Source organism: Haliotis asinina, chromosome 6 (genome assembly GCF_037392515.1).
Source record: "Haliotis asinina isolate JCU_RB_2024 chromosome 6, JCU_Hal_asi_v2, whole genome shotgun sequence".
Lineage (NCBI taxonomy): Eukaryota > Metazoa > Mollusca > Gastropoda > Lepetellida > Haliotidae > Haliotis > Haliotis asinina.
In genome coordinates, this window is record NC_090285.1 from 29,365,323 (window position 1) to 29,385,632 (window position 20,310).

General features: G+C 44.8%; 1 protein-coding gene across 3 annotated transcripts in view; it reads right to left on the bottom strand.

Moving 5' to 3' along the window:
- The window catches only part of LOC137286667 (PR domain zinc finger protein 1-like), a 56,481-nt gene that overhangs the window by 13,000 nt on the left and 23,171 nt on the right, over positions 1-20,310 (bottom strand). The window lies entirely within an intron of this gene.

The window sequence follows — 20,310 nt, forward strand, 5'->3', positions numbered from 1 at the left end:
CGTTAGAGACAGGCCACGTCCGGGACGACCACGCAAAACCAGTAGACGTGAAGATGCAGCGTTGTTGCGTCTTGTAAGGCGACATCCTTTCATGAACAGCACTGTCCTTAAAACAGAGTGGCTACGGGGTAGGGCGATATCCACTAGAACCATCAGGAACCGGCTAAAGGCGGCAGGATACAGGGCTAGAAGACCTATCAGACGTCCCACGTTGACTAGGAACCATCGTGCAGCTCGTTTACAATGGTCGATACAACGTCAACGCTGGAATCTTGCGTCCTGGAGAAAAGTCCATTTCTCTGATGAGAGCAGGTTCTTATTGCACGTTGTTGACGGCCGCTTAAGGGTCTGGAGACGTTCAAACATGGCAATGGCAGAACGACACATTGCCGAGACCATTCCATACGGTGGAGGGTCCGTCATGGTGTGGGGTTGCGTCTCCCATGACTGCAAACTTGATCTGGTCACAGTGCAGGGGAATGTAAATGCACTTCGATATCAACGTGAGATCTTACAAACAAGTGTTGTTCCACATTTTGACAATCTTACAAACAAGTGTTGTTCCACATTTTGACAATCACGTGTTGGCAGACCGTCCAATTTTCATGGATGACAACGCCAGGCCCCACAGAGCACATGCCGTCATCGATTTTTTACGTCAAAACGCTGTGGAGACAATCCCGTGGCCAGCCAGAAGTCCTGATCCCAATCCGATTGAGCATATTTGGGATATGCTAGGCCGACAAGTTCGACAACGAGACCCCGCTGTACAAACGGTACGTGAACTGGAACTTGCACTGCATCAGGAATGGGCCAGACTCCCTCAACGTCAGATTCAAAGACTGATACAGGGAATGAGGAGACGACTTGAAGCAGTCGTCCGTGTCCGCGGTGGTTACACAAAATATTGACAATAACTATGCTTTCTGACTCTTAAGACACAATTCAAGGATTGCAACATGGCGTTTGCATCCAGAACCATGCCAAATTCCATGCATGACAATAGTAAATTTCAACATGTTTCTGCCAAATTTGAACCTTTTACAATATTGTCTATAACTTAAAATAAAGCCCAATCTGAAACCACCAAAGTGTATCTTTCTTTCAGCTGATGTCTATACTATGCATAAAATATACTGAAACCATTGAATATGTAACATGTTCTTCAATACCAGACCAGCCAACTTGGCCAATCATGAAAAATAGGGTGGCGCTTAATTAATTTCCAGGTGTATATAAACAAGGCAACAGAGGATGTGAACAATTACAGAGTTATCACTCTTCTAAGCATATTTGGTAAAGTATTCACATGGTAACAAAAGACTGTTTTTCTAGGCAGATACACAGGATAAAATTAGTGAAGAACAGGCAGGATTCAGAGGGGGATATTCAGTTGTTGACAATATTTTCACTTTGCAGGCTATGATACAAAATTACTAAAGTACAAAGGGTGGTAAATTTGAGGTATTTTTGGTTGATTTTGCCAAGGTATATGGCTTGAAAGAAATTAGCTATGGAACTTACTAAAATTGCATGGCTTAAGCAAGAAAATGAACAAGTTGTTATGCTGTGTTTATGAGAATGTAAAAGTATGTGTCCGGAATAATACTGGCATCTGGGAAAGTTTTACTAGCCATATTTGGGTTAGACAAGGTTGCATGTTGAGTCCTGTTTTGTTCGCAATCTTCATACATGAATTTGCCACCCAAATTAGGAAAAGTTGTACCCATGGTATACAACTTCACCCAGATGTACTCGGTTTTGGTAATGTATGGTATAATCAAAATCATGGTGGAATTTTATCATGGCACTAACACAAAGATTGAAAGACATCTTCTATATGCAGTCAATCCATAACATCATCAAACAAGTATTTTTATTATAAATTTTTCAAAACTCATTTCAGTACAGATGACTATTTAAGTTATACACCTGTTAAAAAATTTAGGATGTCCTTCGCTCACCCCATGATCTGTTTGTTAAAATTGGCTGTTATATAATCATCAACCGGAATACTAGAATTTGCAAACAATGCAACTTAGAATTGACTGAGGATGAATACCACTTTTACTTGTTTGTCCATTACATTTATCACTCAGAAAAAAATATTTCCCAGCGCATTGTTATAATTACCCAAACACCACTAAATTTGAAAAGACAATTGATCAGTCTATACTGCAGCACAGTTCCGTCTTAATACAATTTTTTTATATCATTTACAAAATTGTAAAGTTCCACACAAATGATTTCACTAATGATATCTTCAACTGAAAAGAAGATCAGTCTAAGTTGATACCAATTACATGTACATACATCACAATCTGAGAAGAGTAACTATGGCCTGGTAACTCAGAGACCAAATGTTGCATAATAGCATAAGATAACATACTTATATTGAGCTTTCTAAATTCAGTGAGAGCAAAAATGATTGTATATTTTCCAACATACATTTTAGCTAATGCTAAAACAGTGTGTTGATTCAAATGAAAAAAGAGGTGATTTTTTAGAGTACACTTTCCCTTTATTATCTTTGACTAGGAAGAAGTGGCCCATACTGCAGTTGGTGGTTTTCAGTCTATCAGTAGTATAGGGAATGACAGTTCTGGACCACTTTCAAGAAATGTCTCTACAAAGCCTTATTTACTAAATAAGGCTTTGGTTGGGGCCTTAGATCTTGCTACTATTACCCCCTACTACAAAAAAGTTGGCGGTAATTACTATGCCTACTTTGTGTTGGTAGGAGGTAACACTGTGCCGTACGGTACGATCAATAATTCTTCTCTTACAAACCCCCTACCCGGCCCACCCCTCAAGTAGTACAAGTTAGGTTCGTCGGCTTTCATATCCACTTTATTTATGTTGTAAGTTTTGACTGACCATATAGGATCGGTGGCTCGCTTACGGCTATCGCCCTCGTGTTCCCCTACTACTTAACGTTTGTGCCTATGTCATGTTTATATCGATGAAACAGTTTAACGTGAACCGCCTACGATCTCTTTGGTGTTCATAATAAAGGCTTGCTGGGCTTTTTGTATCCCCTGTTCTATGTACTTTTTTTTCTCGTCCTCGCTGATAGCAGACTTATGAGACTTGGATCGAATATCTTGTTTCATTCCGTTATATTTTTTGAGTTCAGAGAGGATTAAACGAAACTCCTCTTCTGAGATCTTACTGTCAGAGAGTGCCGTGGAAATACGCTCACTCACTGTGTTGAGCTTTGCTTCGGCCAGAACCCTGATCTCGTCGTGTTTCAATGCCTTACGATGCAGTCTGCGTGATACTAACTTAAGCGCCAACCCTAACACCCCTGCCACCCCAGCTGTTATTTCAATACCTAGCACTATAGGTGCAGCCACGATGGTAGCTAACAACCCAACGCCTGCCGCCCCTAGTCCCATGCTGGTTGCCATAAGGGTAGTGTCAGCCCCGTCCACGATATTGAAAGCTCTATTATATTTTTTACATAGTGCTTTCCGCGTGTCACGGTCTTGTTCTAGTTGACGTTTCACATCACATAACTGCCTCAAGCGGAACCCATCTACGGTTTCCAGCGTCTTCGCTACTTCCTCTACGACTGGGTACAGACCCATCTATAATATATATTTTGAAAAATATTTTAATTGGGTTTCAGTTAATATTTCACGAATGAATTTGAAGCCTACAAGGGATAGATCATAATTAAGGATAATAGGTGTGAAGCCAATAGACTTTTCTGTTGTAATAAAAACCCCAGGGAGGCTTATTAAGCGGTTTATAGGACCCCCCGGGTTATTCCGTTGTATAACAATACGGCAATATTGACCTACGTGTTCGTTATACCAGTGTATTGTCAACCCGGGTAAAATTTGGCGTCCTTTCGAGGAGTTTTCCTGGTTAAAATACGTAAAGACAACTTCTATGATGATTGTGTAGAGGTAGTTTATTTGATCAAGATGCTCCTTGGGTAAAAAAAACTTACTGCTAAATGTTAATTTACTTTCTGTGTCAGAACTTAACCTACTTTTTTCTCCAATACGAGAATCTATCGAGACTGTTGCTTTATTCTCCGTAATGAAATCCCCGGGCCAGATACCGTTATTCCTAATCTTAGAGATGTACCCCCACTTTTCTTCTTTTAATGTGATATAAGGTGAGGTGATTGTTAAGTTGATCAGCCATTTAGGCTCTTTAAGATCTGATAATGACACCTGTCTGTACACGTTGTCTTTGAAGTGCAGGATATATAATTCATCTTCCTCACCAGGCTGATCGAATCCCTCCGTATCTCCCAGGTCGTTAAGTGTAGTGTTGGGATGATGACTGGTCATTATTATACTATTACGATATAATTTCCAACTGGTTTTCTGATAATAATTCAGGGGTGAACTTCATACCCATGAAGTGTATGTTGTCAGGCAGGAAGATATTGATTAGTGATATCTTGTTTTCCACGATCACGTTGACCCCCTGCAGACTGGTGTTGGAGCCGACACCCACCCGCACGTAAACGTTGCAAACTTGATACTGGTGTCGTTTCACCCACCCGAGTTTGATCCCCTTCACGATCTCGACATCATTCCCCGATGGTTCCCCTAGGTAGACTTTGATGATCAGTGTTGAGTTTGCCGGTAGACCCTCTAGTATAGTGACCACACCTTCGAATTCAGACACCAACTGCAATTTCACGTTTTGTATGGCTGGTTTACTCGATAGCATGTGGGCTGCCATAGTGTTGAGTGGGCTGACGACTACGCTACGTCTCTGAGTTGGGACGTAAGCCACGAGCAGGGTTCCATTGTTCACGATTTTGTTTAGGTGGTTGTCTTTGTTATCAGTAAACACGTAGGGGGAGACGAGTCTACTATTGAGAAACCAGTCGTTATCGGGTAACAACACCCACTTGTCATCTTCGGTGAAGACGAGCATATATGGCTTGTTTCGGGCGACGGTAGTGCTCTCAACATCGTCTAAGTCGAACAGTTTACCCCCGAACGATGGGTATATTATCCAATTATTATCACCGGTGTTGACAAGGGCGTACTTAGTGTTGACTGTTGCTCTTGTGGTATCTATCATATCACTTAGGGTTCCACCGGAGGGGATTTCAACGCGTTTGTAAATGTTGTTTTTCAGTTGCAAGGCGTACGATTTACCATCTACTCCGGGAGCGTCGAAACCGCGCGTGTCTCCGAGGTCGGAGATCCCGATATTAACGCATTTTTTCACTCCGGGCCCTTGTGCGCTGGTCATTTTACATGAAGCGTTAAGCTGAGGTATCCTATATTTACAGGATTATGATTTATATCTAACACCGATATTGTCAGCTCAGGTATGTTGCCCTGGGTTAATCTCTTATACTGCCGTGGTGAAAACGACTCGGTTCTACCGTCGTTGTATTTCTCAGTTTTCACCGGCACTGCTCTCAGTATAGTGGAAGGGTGACCTCCTTGAATGTTATACGTTGTGCTCACCTGGCCGAGATGAATGTACAGCTCTCGGTACGGTACTAGGTCGGGTAACTTCGTGCCTGTGACGGTTGTTGTTGGTTTTATCTCGTCAGGAGACATACCGAGTATCCTCGCTAATGGTCGGCCGAGCCTTAAGGGGTTTCTTCCGTTGTTGATTAACACCACTGTACCGTTTGAGTCGTTCATCTTGAGTTCGGCTCCCAGGGGTTTGAAGACCTCGTCGTTTAGAGAGCACACGCTGTAGTAGCCGTCAGTTATCTGGCTGCGAGTTCCACTGACGAACAGCTTATTGTTGCTGGCGTTGATGTTAGTCCATTGCGGTAGGTAGGTGATATCGCAGAGTGCGACTTCGAGTCGACCTGACGTGTTATCGATCGCGTGCGTCAGCTGAACGGCCTCACCGCTCGTTATTCCTGGAAGTGTTATGTACATATTATAATATATAATTTATATATTATAATATGGATTTAGCACACTTGAAAATCGTGGTGAATGCAGATGGTACGTTGTTTAAAACAACCTTTATTAATATCTTTGAAAACTATGTCGTGTCCGTTAATAACGCGCAGGCGGTGGTAAACTGGAATCAAAACCCAATGCAGTTTTGGCAGAACCAACTCAACTTTGCTGTGTGGTGTGCGACGACAGGGTCGGGTGTGACACCAGACTACGGTATAGACGAACTGAGTAAGGCGGTTATTTTGTTTCATATTTATTATCAAACGAGACGAATATTGAAGGAAATAAGTGCTCCTCTTCCCCAAGATAAAGCGTGGAGTATGACGAATAACCCCTATGATAGACGCGCTTATGAACGTGTTTGTGGGGAGTTTGAGATTCCAACGAATAAAGACTTTCGCCTTCCTGGTGTGAACCATGGTCTCGGTATAGTTCTCGTGTACTTCTACAGGTCCGGAACATATTATGCCGGTTCTAAAGATGGTTCATACAACCCAAACCGGCATACATTTACAGGCCCCACAACGAATGAAAAGATCCATGTCAGCTGTATAAAGCAAACCAATCCTGATGCAGCCACAGCCTGGACTAAAATGATCTCAAAAACATCGAAAGAATTCACTCGTGCTGGTACAATACGCTTGAACGACTCGATTCGAACGTACGTGTGGGCGCTGTTGGGTGCGCAGTCGATGACGCGTTCCAACATCCTCGGTAAGGGAACTGCTTACGACGCTCAGACACAATTCGTTTCCAACGTTGAGGATGCTATCAATTCTCCAGTTGATCTCCCGAGGGCCATCGACCGTTACCAAAACGTGTTAGAATACGCCAGATCGAAAGTCAATTACGTGTTCGGCGTGGGGTTGTACATGGCTCCGAGTGATATGCAACTGAGAATAAAAAAAGTGGTGGGTTATAACAACAAAATAGTCATAGCCACGGCGGACCAAAAGTTGGGTATCAACCCCGATATTAACACCCCCTATATCCCACACATCCCACCACGTGAAAAGGGTATAGTGGCGCCACCCCCGGAGTCTAAAGTTCATGTGCCCCCCACACACCCCCATATGCATGTGGGGGTACCCCCCTATCAGCAGCATATTGATAATAAAACAGCCCTAGTGGTTGGTGGGGTAACTTTGGGACTTATTTGGTTAAAGATTTCTTAGCCGCTACGTACACCAGACCCGCCACGGCGACGATGGCTGCCCACAGGTTTTGACTGAGCCACATGGCAGTTTTAGACAGAGCGCTCAACAACCACGAGACGATGCTACCCAGGATGCCGGGAAGGGCTTCGGCGGCTTTACCAGCCAGTTTAGCTAGGCCTTCCCCGAGTTTTTTTATCCAGTCTTTAACACCCCCACCGCCACTTGGAGTTCCCCCGCCGCCGGCAGGCCCCACAGGGGTTCCTCCCACCAGTGACACCACCAGGGTTGATATGATGAAACCCAATGCAGTCAGAATACTGGCGATGGTGATCCCTTGCTCCCGGAATAATATCCGAATCCTGTTGGCTAAAGTTGTATCCTCGTTCAGTATTCTATCGATTGTTTCCCGAATACGACTGATCTGGGATCGAAGCTGTTCACGATTCGAGGAAGCGGATTCCAATCGTGTACGTCTCTCGTCTTCTAAATCGCGTAGTCGTTCATTGATACGACGCTTCATATCATCGTTTTCAGTTTCGTTGAGTTTGGTTTTTTCCCTAGCGATGTGCTCGTCGATTTCGTTCAGTTTCCCCATGTTGTTCACGAGTTCTCCACGCACGCGTTTCACGGCTTCGTCTAAACCGCGCAGTTCCCTTACCGGAAAGTCAAACCCCGGTAACGGTTTGTCCCAGTAGGTGCTCAACAGTTTTTCTATGCTGTCCGAGGCTTCTGTAGCACGCTGTGGTGTCATTTCATCTCTAGTGGTGAGGTGGGATCTGGTAGCTTGCAGATCTTCAACAACGGCCTTAGGTATTGCACCACCGTAATCATGCATGTTTAGATTTTTACGGATAAATTCGACACCATGGCAGCTGGCTAGAGTTGACAAGGCCAGTGGTTTTTTATTGCTCTTGTTAAAGAGGTCAACCCCTGGGTCAGACTTAAGGCGTAGAACACCCTTTGTATCAATAAAAAAATTCTTATGGTATCGACCCTGTGGTTCAACGTAGTTTTTATCTCTTCTTAAACTTTCGTAATAATCATTTACCGTTGTTTCCAAGAGTTCTTGGTTCAATGGTGAACTAGTAAATGAGGTCTCCTGCTCATCATCGAATGCCTGGGCACTAGCGCCCGGCATCTCCGTCATATCTATGTCTTCATCCATTAGTATTAAAAATATATTTCTTTTATATACACCTGGAAATTAATCAAGCAACACCCCAATTTTTTCTATTGGAGCAACTTTGAAGGGTTCTGACAATCAAAATATGCCGGGTTGATATAGTTTGACACTTTTTTATTCAACAGACGATCTCTGACAAACAACTTAAAGGGAAAAAGTATCAAGACTTTGCTTTATTGCAACGAAATCCAAATTCTTAAAAATGTCTTAAATTCATGAAAAAATGGACACAATTTACTATTCATCCACAGACGTTGTTGTCAGGTGTATTAACACAAATGTCACATGGAAAGAAAGAACAGTCATCTGAGAGTCTGCACACCGACTTTCATCAATATCTAGTGTGTCCTCCCTGCGCACGCACCACCGATTCCAGACGCCTCCTCATTCCTTGGATGAGTCTCCGGATCTGATTCTGGGGGATCCTGTTCCACTCCTCATGCAGGGCAGCCGTCAATTCGTTGAGATTATGGACTGGTGGGTCTCTCTGCCTCACACGACGGCCAATAAAGTCCCACAAATGTTCAATGGGGTTGAGGTCAGGGCTCATGGCAGGCCATGGAATTCTGTCAATTGCATTTTGCCGCAAAAAATCATTTACAGCATGCGCCCTGTGAGGTCTAGCATTGTCGTCCATAAATATGGGTCTCGTTGCCAGAGGATGGTTCTCAAAATGAGGTACCACAGCCCTGTCAAGAACCTCCTGTTGGTAACGAACACCGTTAAGGTTGCCACGGATGGTAATGATATCCAACTTGCAGTTCATGGAAATGCACCCCCATACCATAACGGAACCTCCCCCAAAGGCCACAGTCTCCTGGATGTTCCGTGGAGCCATTGCTGTGTTCCTCTGCCTCCAGACCCGAGTACGACCGTCCACCATGTGCAGCAAGAACCGGCTCTCATCTGAGAAATGGACCTTCCTCCAAGAGGCAATGTTCCAGTGCAAACGGTCATTACACCAGGCCAGTCGGGCTGCCTTATGGGCTGGAGACAGTCTGGGTCGCTTGATTGGCCTCCTTGCCCGGTATCCTGCAGCTTTCAGACGATTCCGAACAGTCCTGTTCGAGATGGGTCTCCCTGGAAGCCACTCCTGTCTCAACCGAGAGCTCGAGTCGAAGGACCTGCGCCGTACAAGTCTCAGTAAAGCTCTGTCCTCCCGGACTGTGGTCTTCCTGGGTCTTCCTGGTCTAGGCAGGTCTTTAACTTCATTAGTGGCCCGGTATTTTTTCAAAAGTTTTGAAATTATGGAATGATGTCGTCCGATTTGAGTCCCGATTTGTCTTAGAGACATACCAGCATTCCTCATGCCGATTATTTGCCAACGAGTGGCCTCTGATAATTTCCTACGTGCCATGACATTGAAATGAATGAAAAACCGAATGCAATCGACAACCTGCGCTTGTAAACACCCCAGGGAAAAAGTGCATTCTTCGAAAGTTGAGGTTAAAGCAATGCACGTGCGCTGTGCAAGCTTCACGCGCATCATATCAACCCATGAAAAGCTCATGCTGTATGTCAATACATCAAAATTGAATAATCAATCATCAAAATTACTTCGTTAAACTTTGTTAAGTTTTTATGTGTCTTTGAATTTGGTGTTGCTTAATTAATTTCCATATGTATATAACAATGTACGGCAGAAAATTAGATCCTTTCAGAAGATTGAGAGAGCCATTAGGCGCCAGAGCCGTGCGACAGTCGGTGACCATCACCAACAATCCCAGCAAGATAGACCAGAATCAAACTCTGCTGGTTAGATTTCCAAACCTTGGTGAGAATGACCTCATTGTACCAGGCACTGTTCGACTGGCGTTCAATATCACGTTGACCTCCGACAACGACAAACGCGAGCTAGTGCGGAACGTGGGTCGAGCTATCATCAAGAAAACGACCGTCAAGATCAGCAGTAACGAGGTGCTGAGCATCGACGACAGCGACGTGTTTCACTGCTACAAGGATCTCTGGAAAAGCGAGAGAGAACGAGTCAATGATGTGTACCAGGGTATCAGCAAATCAACCCGGGCGCGCATAGGGTATGTCTTCACGCAAGACCAGCAAGACAAGCTATCGGACGGTGAAAAGGCCATCGCTCGAGCATACGGGAATTGATTCTGCGTGCCGCTCGACTTCGAGTTGCTCACGGGACACGCGCCGTTTTACCAGGCCGCGCTGGGTGATAGGCTTGAATACGAGCTCACGTTTAACGACTATAGCAAAGTAGTGCGTACGCCAAACGGTGATGAGGCCAGTTATGCCATAGACAACATCTCTCTGGAGTTCGACATGGTCACTAGCCCGGAGCTGGCCAGGCAGGTTCGAAGCCAGTACTCTGGGAAGATGGCTATCCTGTACGATCGCGTACTGAGGCATAGATCAGTCGTGCGAGATAAGAGCGACACTGTGTGGAATATCAACCTGAACGTGCCGGCGCGATCGATGAAAGGTATCCTGGTCGTCCCCGTGGAGTATTACGATCCATTCCGGAGGGACAGCGAGAAGTTTTTCAACCCCGAGATTGAAAAGGTGGAAGTGACCATCGAGGGCGTGCCCAACCAGCTGTTCAGTCATGGTATGAGGCCACACCAGCAGTGGGATGAGATAAAAAAGCTACCAGTGGGGGACTACATAACAAAGGACCTGGACCTCGGCTCCGTGCAGATTGGTGAATACCTGACCACCAAGTACGCCCTATGGTTGGACATGCGATCCACGGATGATGATAAACTGCACGGTAGCGGGCGCCGTATAGATAACGGCAGCGAAGGGATAACCATCCAGATTACTAAGAAGGCTCAACCCGCTGGTAAGTTGAAATTATATCTGTACGTTATTATGGACGCGCAACTTAATATAGACAATGGTAGATTCGTGCAAGCCATCTACTAGTGGGGGAGACCCCCACACCCCCCTGGGGTACCCACAACTACCCACTGACCCACACTGCGCTATAGTGTGCGGGCAGACTGGCTGTGGGAAGACCGTTTTCGTGTTGGATATGTTGGAGAGTTACTACAAGGATGTGTTCGATAACATCGTTATCATGTGCCCTACTCTGAGCATGAATAAAACGTACGCGCGACCTTGGGTGATGACGGACCCGGACGTACACAAAATCGACCCTGGAACACGCCTGCAGGACTGGTTGAAAGCTCTTCACGAGAAATTTAAAGGGGAACCGACGCTGTTCATACTGGACGACTGCAGCGCTAATCGCGAGATAACAAAAAAGAGAGACATGCTATCGTACCTGGCCTTCTCCGGCCGGCATGCAAATCACAGCGTCTGGGTGCTAACGCAGAAGTTCAACTCGGTGTTGAAAGACCTCAGGGAGCAGACGCGATGGGTGGCATTATTTCACTGCAAGGACAGGGATTCGTTCGAGGAGTGTTTGAGAGAGAACGATGTGATGAGTAAATTAGAACGGGAACGGGTGAAGAAACAGCTCGCTGAAACTAAACACGCTAAGCTCGTTCTAAAAACCGACCAACCAGTAGCATATATAGTATGCTAAGCAAAGCTAAGCTAAAGCTAAGCTAAAGCTAAGCAAAGCTAAGCAAAGCTAAGCAAAGCTAAGTATATAGCTATGATATTTGAAGTATTTGTCGTGTGCAACTTAACCTTCATTTCTCTGTGTTTTGTCTGTATCGGGTATTATATAGTTAAAACTAACTCGAACAGTTGGGGGGTACCCCCACTGTGGGGGATTCCCCCAAGCGAGAGAAACTGGTGGCGTTGGCTGTTGGCGGCAAAGCCAAACATTACTTTGGAGACTACACTCCGGATAAAATTCACAAAATGTCAGCCGAAGAAATCGATAAGCTGTACGCTAGATACGAGTCCCGACTCGGAGCAGAAATGACAAAAACAATAGGATCGGCTATGACCCAGATATACACCGGTATTGTATCACACTTCCTTCCCATTCCACCAGAGCGCCGACTTTACCTGTGGGAGGACCTAGATAAAGACCCTTTTATCGAACACGCCGTGAGCTCTATCAGCTGCGGGCTGTACCACAAATATGGTATGTTGTTGGCTCCAGTGACGGCGGCGATTATCACAGCAAAACATTGTCAATTTGAGAGAAAAAATAATAATAATAGTATAGATGGATGCTGCTCCCGAGGTGACACAGGAACCAGTGAGGGAAACCCCTCCCGAGGTGATACCCCCCACAGTGAAGGAAGTGACCCCTTCACAAACAGTAACCAGACAGAAGAATCCTAAGAGAGTAGCTGCCGGTAAAAAACAGTGGTGTAACCAACATAAAGTGACCAACCCAACCAGACTGTTGTTGGCTGTAGGCGTAACTGCTGCCGTGGTTATAACATGGTTATACGTGGGGGTACCCTCCCACAGTGAGCCACCACCCAACAGTGAGGTAACCCCCAACAGTGGGGGTGTGGGGGTATCCCCCACTATTGACCCGCATATCATGTTATAATTTTAATATTTTATATCATATACATAATGTCTGAGGGGAAAACGTTCGTCAACGACGCATACCACGCCACAGTGGTCGCCAGTCTAGCCGTAGGGTACGCTCGGTTGACTAAAATGGTGCTTAAACAACCAACTATCAAGCTAGATTTCAACCTGCAGGATATGGGTATGCTCATAATGAACCTTGGTATGGCGATGGCCACAAAAGACATCCTAGTAAAACAAGGGATAATACCTGATAATATAATGAAATAAATATAGGGATGGCCACGATAGCTATGATGGTCGGTGGGGCGTTAGTGAATGCCCTGGCATTTTCCGGGAGTAATTTCCTCTTCTCGAAACTACGAGATGATCACGCGGCTGAAATACAGGAAGAAAGGAAGCGACACGATCTCGCTACTGAGAAATTACAAAGAGCACAGGACGCGTACGTTAAAAAACGCCTCCAGAGGATTGATTTTATTAACGAACAACTCAAGCGTGAAAACCATGCCATTAAAACATTCAACGATGTCGATGAAGCAATGAAAGAATACTACCTACTAACTGGTAAACAATTGGAACCGCTAAATAAACCCACACTCGCTCAGTACTACACACCATCCAAGGGACAAATGAATCGTGAACTGGGCTTCATAGTGTTGGGTATAGCAGCTACTGCGTTGGTTGCGAAGCAATTAAATTAAAATACCTATATAAGTAAACATGAGACCCGCTCCATACCGATGCGAATACATACTTATGGGGAAGACCGAGGCCTGTGGTAGGAAATGCAGGAATCAGGGGTTCTGTTGTTTCCATATGGGAAGTCCTAACTACACGTGTTCTGTGTGTGGTATCGGGGTTAAAGGACACTACTGTCTATGTAAAGCTCACGGAGCGAACGTAGTCAGACATCAACTCATCTACGAGAATAAAAAAGGCTACATAAAAGAACGTAGGCGACTGCTCAAGATAGCCACTTAAGGGTTACCTCCCTTTACTGTGAAGCAATTAGACATTAGTTCTCTTAGGTGTAAACACGATGTCTACTGTAAGCGAGCTCAAGCGGGTCGCAAAACAGAGAGGTGTGATCGGGTATTCTCGAATGCGGAAGTCAGCATTGTTGAGATTACTAGGTTTAGAAGCCCCTCCTACAGTAAAACAATTAAAAGCTCAAGCAAAACAGCTTGGATACACGGGTTATTCAAACCTGGGGAGAGCCGGGTTAACCGCATTGTTATCACATGCCCCCGTAGCAAAACCTCCCACTGTAAAACAACTGAAAGCCGAGGCACAGGATTTGGGTTTAGGCGGGTATTCCCGTATGAGAAAACCACAGCTTATAGAATTATTACGACAGAATAGAGCTATTGACCTACAGTTCGTGCGCACTGAGCGCGCTGTAGGCAACTATTTGAGAGGTTGGCGCATGCACGTTGATAGAAACATAGACATTACAGATATCAAGCCTCTGATAGCTGATAAGGTTAACCAGGAACTAAATAACCTAGGAAGTATCAAGTTTCAGATCACAGTGAAAATGTCGCTCGATAAGCAGGTTGGGAGTACCACTGAGTATGTTCAGCCTTACTTCCGAGGTCAACAAGAGGTCGCCACACATACAGAGACCATTGATACATCAATCGATACCAGTTTTCAGCAGATACGAGAATACCTAGAACGCTACACACACTTGGGGTCCGGGTGGGCTGTAGATAAAATCGGTAATGTCTATCTAGACATAGCTAACTACGTGCCGTTCAGAGGCGGGTCATACCTAGCCTTGCCTCCCTACTATAGGAATAAACATGCCATAGTAAACGTTAAGAATAGAGGAAACGATTGCCTGAGGTTAGCTATCAGGTCAGCCTTATTTCCAGCTGGCACTCATTCAGATAGGCTTTCTAGCTATCCCCAAGACGATGGGCTCAACTGGGATGGTATAGATGAACCCACCCCCATATCCCAGATCACTAAAGTAGAAAAACAGAATAATCTGGCTATAAATGTCTTTGGGCACGAAGGTAACACAACAATAGTACACAGGGTCAGCCCGGTGAAGGATCGCCAAGTTATCAATATATTCATGATCCAACGAGGTGAAAAGTATCACTACACGTGGATAAAACATCTCAGCCGGTTGTTGCACGACCAGTCGAAACACGATGGGGAAAAACACTTTTGTGTACGATGCCTACATGGCTTCACCCGAGCTGATTTATTAGAATCCCACCGGGATGATTGTCAAGGTGTGGGGCAGACGGCCATACGAGTCGACATGCCTAAGGAAGGTGATAATATCCTAAAATTCAGTAACCACAAGAACCAAATGTCTGTGCCTTATATCATATACGCCGACTTCGAAGCCTTAGTTGTGGGTGGGGATTCCCCCAGTGGTGCCGCCGGTACCTTTACCCACAAAACACAAGAGCATAAAGCCTGTTCGTTTGGATACATTGTCGTCCGTTGTGACGGGGAAACGAAAGCTCCGGTAGTATATAGGGGGCCTGACGCGGCTGAAAGGTTTCTAAAGTGTTTGCAGGAGGAAGAAAAAATTATTAGGAATGCATTGTATAAAATCGCTCCCATGCGTCTGACCCGAGTCGACAGGCTAGCCCACGCTAGTAGCACTAACTGCCACGTGTGTGAATCACCACTTAACGGTGATTCGGTGAGAGATCACTGTCACATAACTGGTAAGTATAGAGGCGCCGCTCACAACGCGTGCAACCTCAAGCTTAAAATCAACCCTAAGACAATAAACATCCCCGTTGTCTTTCACAACTTGAGAGGGTACGACTCACACTTGATCATGCAGGCCATCGCGAAAATCGATGGTAATATAACGTGCATCCCCAACAACATGGAGAGATACATCTCCTTCAGCTTAAACGGACTTAGGTTCATTGACTCGTTTCAGTTCCTCCTGTCGTCACTCGACAGTCTGGTCAAGGCCAACAATACCTTCCCTATCACCGATCGATACACAGACGCCGAGACTAGACCCCTGCTTATGAGGAAGGGTGTGTACCCCTATGAGTACATGGATAGTTGGGCCAAGTTCACCGAGACCAGACTACCCCTATTGACTGCTTTTATAGCAAGCTGAATGAGGCGTCCGTCTCACGAGATGATTACTCGCACGTGACTAACGTATGGAATAAACTGGGTTGTAAGAACCTGGGTGATTATCACGACCTGTACTTGAGGACAGATGTACTGCTGTTAGCCGACGTGTTTGAGACGTTGAGGTGGACATGTTTAAAGCAGTATAAACTTGATCCCGCATGGTATTACACCAGCCCAGGTCTGTCGTGGGATGCCTTGCTTAAAAAGACCGGAGTTAATTTGGAATTGCTCACAGATTACGACATGCACCTATTCATTGAGAAAGGCTTGCGAGGTGGGATTTCCATGGCATCCAAACGATACGCGAAAGCAAATAATCAATACGTGAAAGGTTACGATCCTAACAAACCAACCAATCACATTCTATACCTCGACGCAAACAACCTGTACGGCTGGGCCATGAGCCAGTATCTACCTACAGGGGGATTCGAATGGGTACCCCACGTTGATGTTATGGGGGTTGCACCAGATTCGAACAAAGGTTATATCCTCGAGGTTGACTTAGAGTATCCCAAGGAATTACACACATCGCACAATAGCTACCCCCTGGCCCCCGAACGTATGAGGGTTAACCCAGACTGGATGTCTGAGTACCAACATAACTTGTCAGGTGGGCGTGTGACAGACGTTGAAAAACTCGTGCCTAACTTAATGAATAAGACCAAGTACATCGTTCACTATCGCAACCTACAGCTGTACCTGTCGTTGGGTATGAGGCTGACCAAAATACACAGGGTGCTCATGTTCGACCAGAGCCCATGGATGGAGCCCTACATCAGAATGAACACAGACCTACGAAAAAAAGCCACCAGTGATTTTGAGAAAAATCTCTACAAACTCATGAACAACTCGGTGTTTGGTAAGACTATGGAGAACCTGAGGAAACGCGTGACCGTGAAGCTGGTTCGGTCGAGTGAGGAAGACAAGCTCAGGAGATTGATAGCCAGTCCGGCATTCAACCGTAGTAAGATATTCACAGACAACCTGGTTGCCCTACACATGAAGAAAAGCCACATAAAATTCAACCGGCCTGTTTACGTGGGGATGAGCATCCTCGATTTATCCAAACACCTGATGTACGACTTTTACTACAACGAGCTCAAGAAACAGTACGGTGACAGGTGTGAAGTGCTGTACACTGACACGGATTCCCTGCTGATGGAGATTCGAACTGAGGACGTGTACGAGGACATGAAAAAACACCTCGATTTATACGACACCAGCGACTACCCTAAGACCCATGCCCTACACAGTACGGTAAATAAAAAGGTCCTAGGTAAAATGAAGGACGAGTGTGCTGGCACGCCCATAGCCGAGTACATAGGTTTGAGACCTAAGATGTACTCCATACTGAAAGTCGACAATAGTGAGATCCGGAAGGCTAAGGGGGTTAAGAAGTATGTGGTGAAACAACACATCAAACACGCCAGATTCAAGGAAGCCCTGTTCAAGACCTGTACCTTTAGACATAAAATGAACACACTTAGAAGTGATGGACATAAGATATACGGACTGACTATAAACAAGACGTCCCTGTCGCCTATGGACACGAAACGTTGGATAGCTATTGATGGGATAAACACATACGCGTATGGACATGAAAAAATTTGAGGCTATTTACTACAGCCCGCGTGGGTACTGGAAAGGAGCTAGCGCAGTAGATAAGCTAGCTAAAATAGCGCGAGTACCCCCGGAGGAAGCCAAAGCGTGGCTTGAAAAACAAGCCCTGTGGCAGATCTATTTGCCGGCACCACGCTACGTGCCTAGAAGGAGGTTCGGTATTAACATACCTAATAGCGTTCACCAGGCAGACCTACTGTTCCTACCCCACGACAAGAGGTACAAGTATGCCTTAACCGTAGTGGACGTAGCCAGTCGTTACAAGGAAGCCGAACCCTTGACCACGAAAGATTCGGCCCAGGTAGCCAGAGGATTCGAACGCATATACAAACGCAGTCCGCTGACGTGGCCAACAGAGCTGCAAGTTGACCCCGGACGGGAGTTCATGGGTGCCGTGTCACAACTGCTAGCCAAACACGATACAAAGGTCAGACGTGGCACGGCCGGAGCCCATCGCAGCCAAGCCATAGTTGAGAGATTTAATAGGACTTTGGCTGAGCGCTTGTTCGGCCATCAGTATGCTAGGGAGATGGCCACCCCTGGAAAACGATCGACTGAATGGGTCACGAGGTTACCCAAGGTGGTGTCGGCAATCAACCATGAAGTCACCCGTCTCACCGGTAAGAAACCGGCAGACGCTATCAAACTAAAATCAATAGTTGCAGAGTCGGCCGCTCCATTGCGTGGGAAGGAGAAACAGATACCAGATAGGGCCCTAGTGAGGTATCTATACCAGCCGGGGGAACACGAGGGCGATAGCCGTAAGCGAGCCACCGATCCTATATGGTCAGTCAAAACTTACAACATAGATAAAGTGGATATGAAAGCCGACGAACCTAACTTGTACTACTTGAGGGGTGGGCCGGGTAGGGGGTTTGTAAGAGAAGAATTATTGATCGTACCGTACGGCACAGTGTTACCTCCTACCAACACAAAGTAGGCATAGTAATTACCGCCAACTTTTTTGTAGTAGGGGGTAATAGTAGCAAGATCTAAGGCCCCAACCAAAGCCTTATTTAGTAAATAAGGCTTTGTAGAGACATTTCTTGAAAGTGGTCCAGAACTGTCATTCCCTATACTACTCTATCTGTTACAACCATAAAGCAATGCATTCTTGAATCATAGGTTATGAGTCAAATTATAAAAACATTGCATTACACATCGGCCACAATGTGAATCAGTTCAATTTTTAAGGTTGTGTTTTCCTCACAGCAGGGGCAGTGGGATAGCCTAGTGGTTACAAAAAGTTTGCTTGTCACATTGAAGACCCAGGTTCAATTCCCCTCAGTGTGTGAAAACTATTTCTGGTGCCCCTGCTGTGATATTGCTGGAATGTTGCTAAAAACAGAGTAAAATCAAACTCATTCACTCACACTGTAAGACAAGAGTCAATGAGAGTAGTGGTCTGTGCACGTATAGCATATACATGAGGTACTACATGACTATATTTCTAGTTTTATACCAATGCTTTGTGATGATTTCCTTTGACATAACACTTATCTACTGCAGCCTCATACTAGATAGAGGTACCTTGCCTCTATCTAAAACAATGAAGAATCTATATTATTCACTGAAGAGGCATTAGTTTAGTCAAATTACATGAGTTCTTGTCCGGGAACTAAACCTTCATTTGATCATCTGTATTAGAGTTCAGTATTTTAAGACCATTCTTAAGGGCTTCCTGAATTTCAGGGTAGGACCTTGATCTTATACACAGACCAGATAGGATGACAAGTACCAAATTTTAGTAAATCTTCTTAAGTTCCCATTTATGCAAACATACCCTCAGGAAGACCTATAGTGTGTGATGTCTCTGATAAAGTGCAGAGCCAAGTAATCTCAATGCAGAGCTGCTTTGGTTTGACCAATTCAACCAAAACAATTTTTATTATGGACTTCTTAAATGATGATATTGTCACTGATGAATGTTTCAGCTATTTGTAGATAAAATATCTATATTTAACAGGTAAACTCCATTCCGTATACTTTGGAAAACTCAAGGGGAGGGAACCTTTTCTAGAAGAGTGATCAGTGTCAGTATTGGCCCAGCTAGAAGTATAGATGTCTGTGTAACCATTTCTTGTCATCAAGCAGTCTTTTCTCGTAATGAAAACCTAATGAGATGCTTTGGTGAAAGATCAATGGTGCCGATAGTACTTTATCAGATGATAATATGCTCTTTTTGCATTGCGTCGCAATGCCTTAGCATCACTGTGCTATTCTAGTCTGCCCCTCATAATGAAATACTTTGGCATTGTGTCACAATGAAACCAACGTGCATGTCAGTTGCCATTGCCTGGTACAGCCTGCTACAGCAAACTACTCCATTGCTTCCCATTTCTTGGTTTGCAGTTGCGTCACTCAGCTAACATCACTGGTGGAAACATTATGTTTGTTTTCTGATGGATAAAATGTCTCATAGTTTGACTCACAATTTTCCATCCACATGGTAATGTTCAGAATGTTTACATTCCCACTATGCAATCATGGAAAGTCTCTTGACTAGTCAGCTTTATGTCCTGACATAAACTTACGTTGGTAGTAGAAATGCGATGCTCATATTGTCCCATTTGGTTCACATTAATCACAGATGTAATTAAAATAGTTTGGAGAACATATTTAACCTGAACGTAGCTGTCATTAAACAGTTTAACGTTTGTTTCATCTGGTAACATTCATCTTACCATAGGGTGGCAGGCACGTCAAAGGAACAGTGCTTTGATTAGCCCTGTGATTCTTATTTTACGTCACTGACACTGCTGTTTGTTTACTGCCATAGGTTAACTGAAATTATCCTTGAAAGTATTAAATTATCATCTTATTAAAGTTTACTCTACTCCAATGTATTTTGTAGTAAAGAATAGTTTTGCCCTGAACTATTACA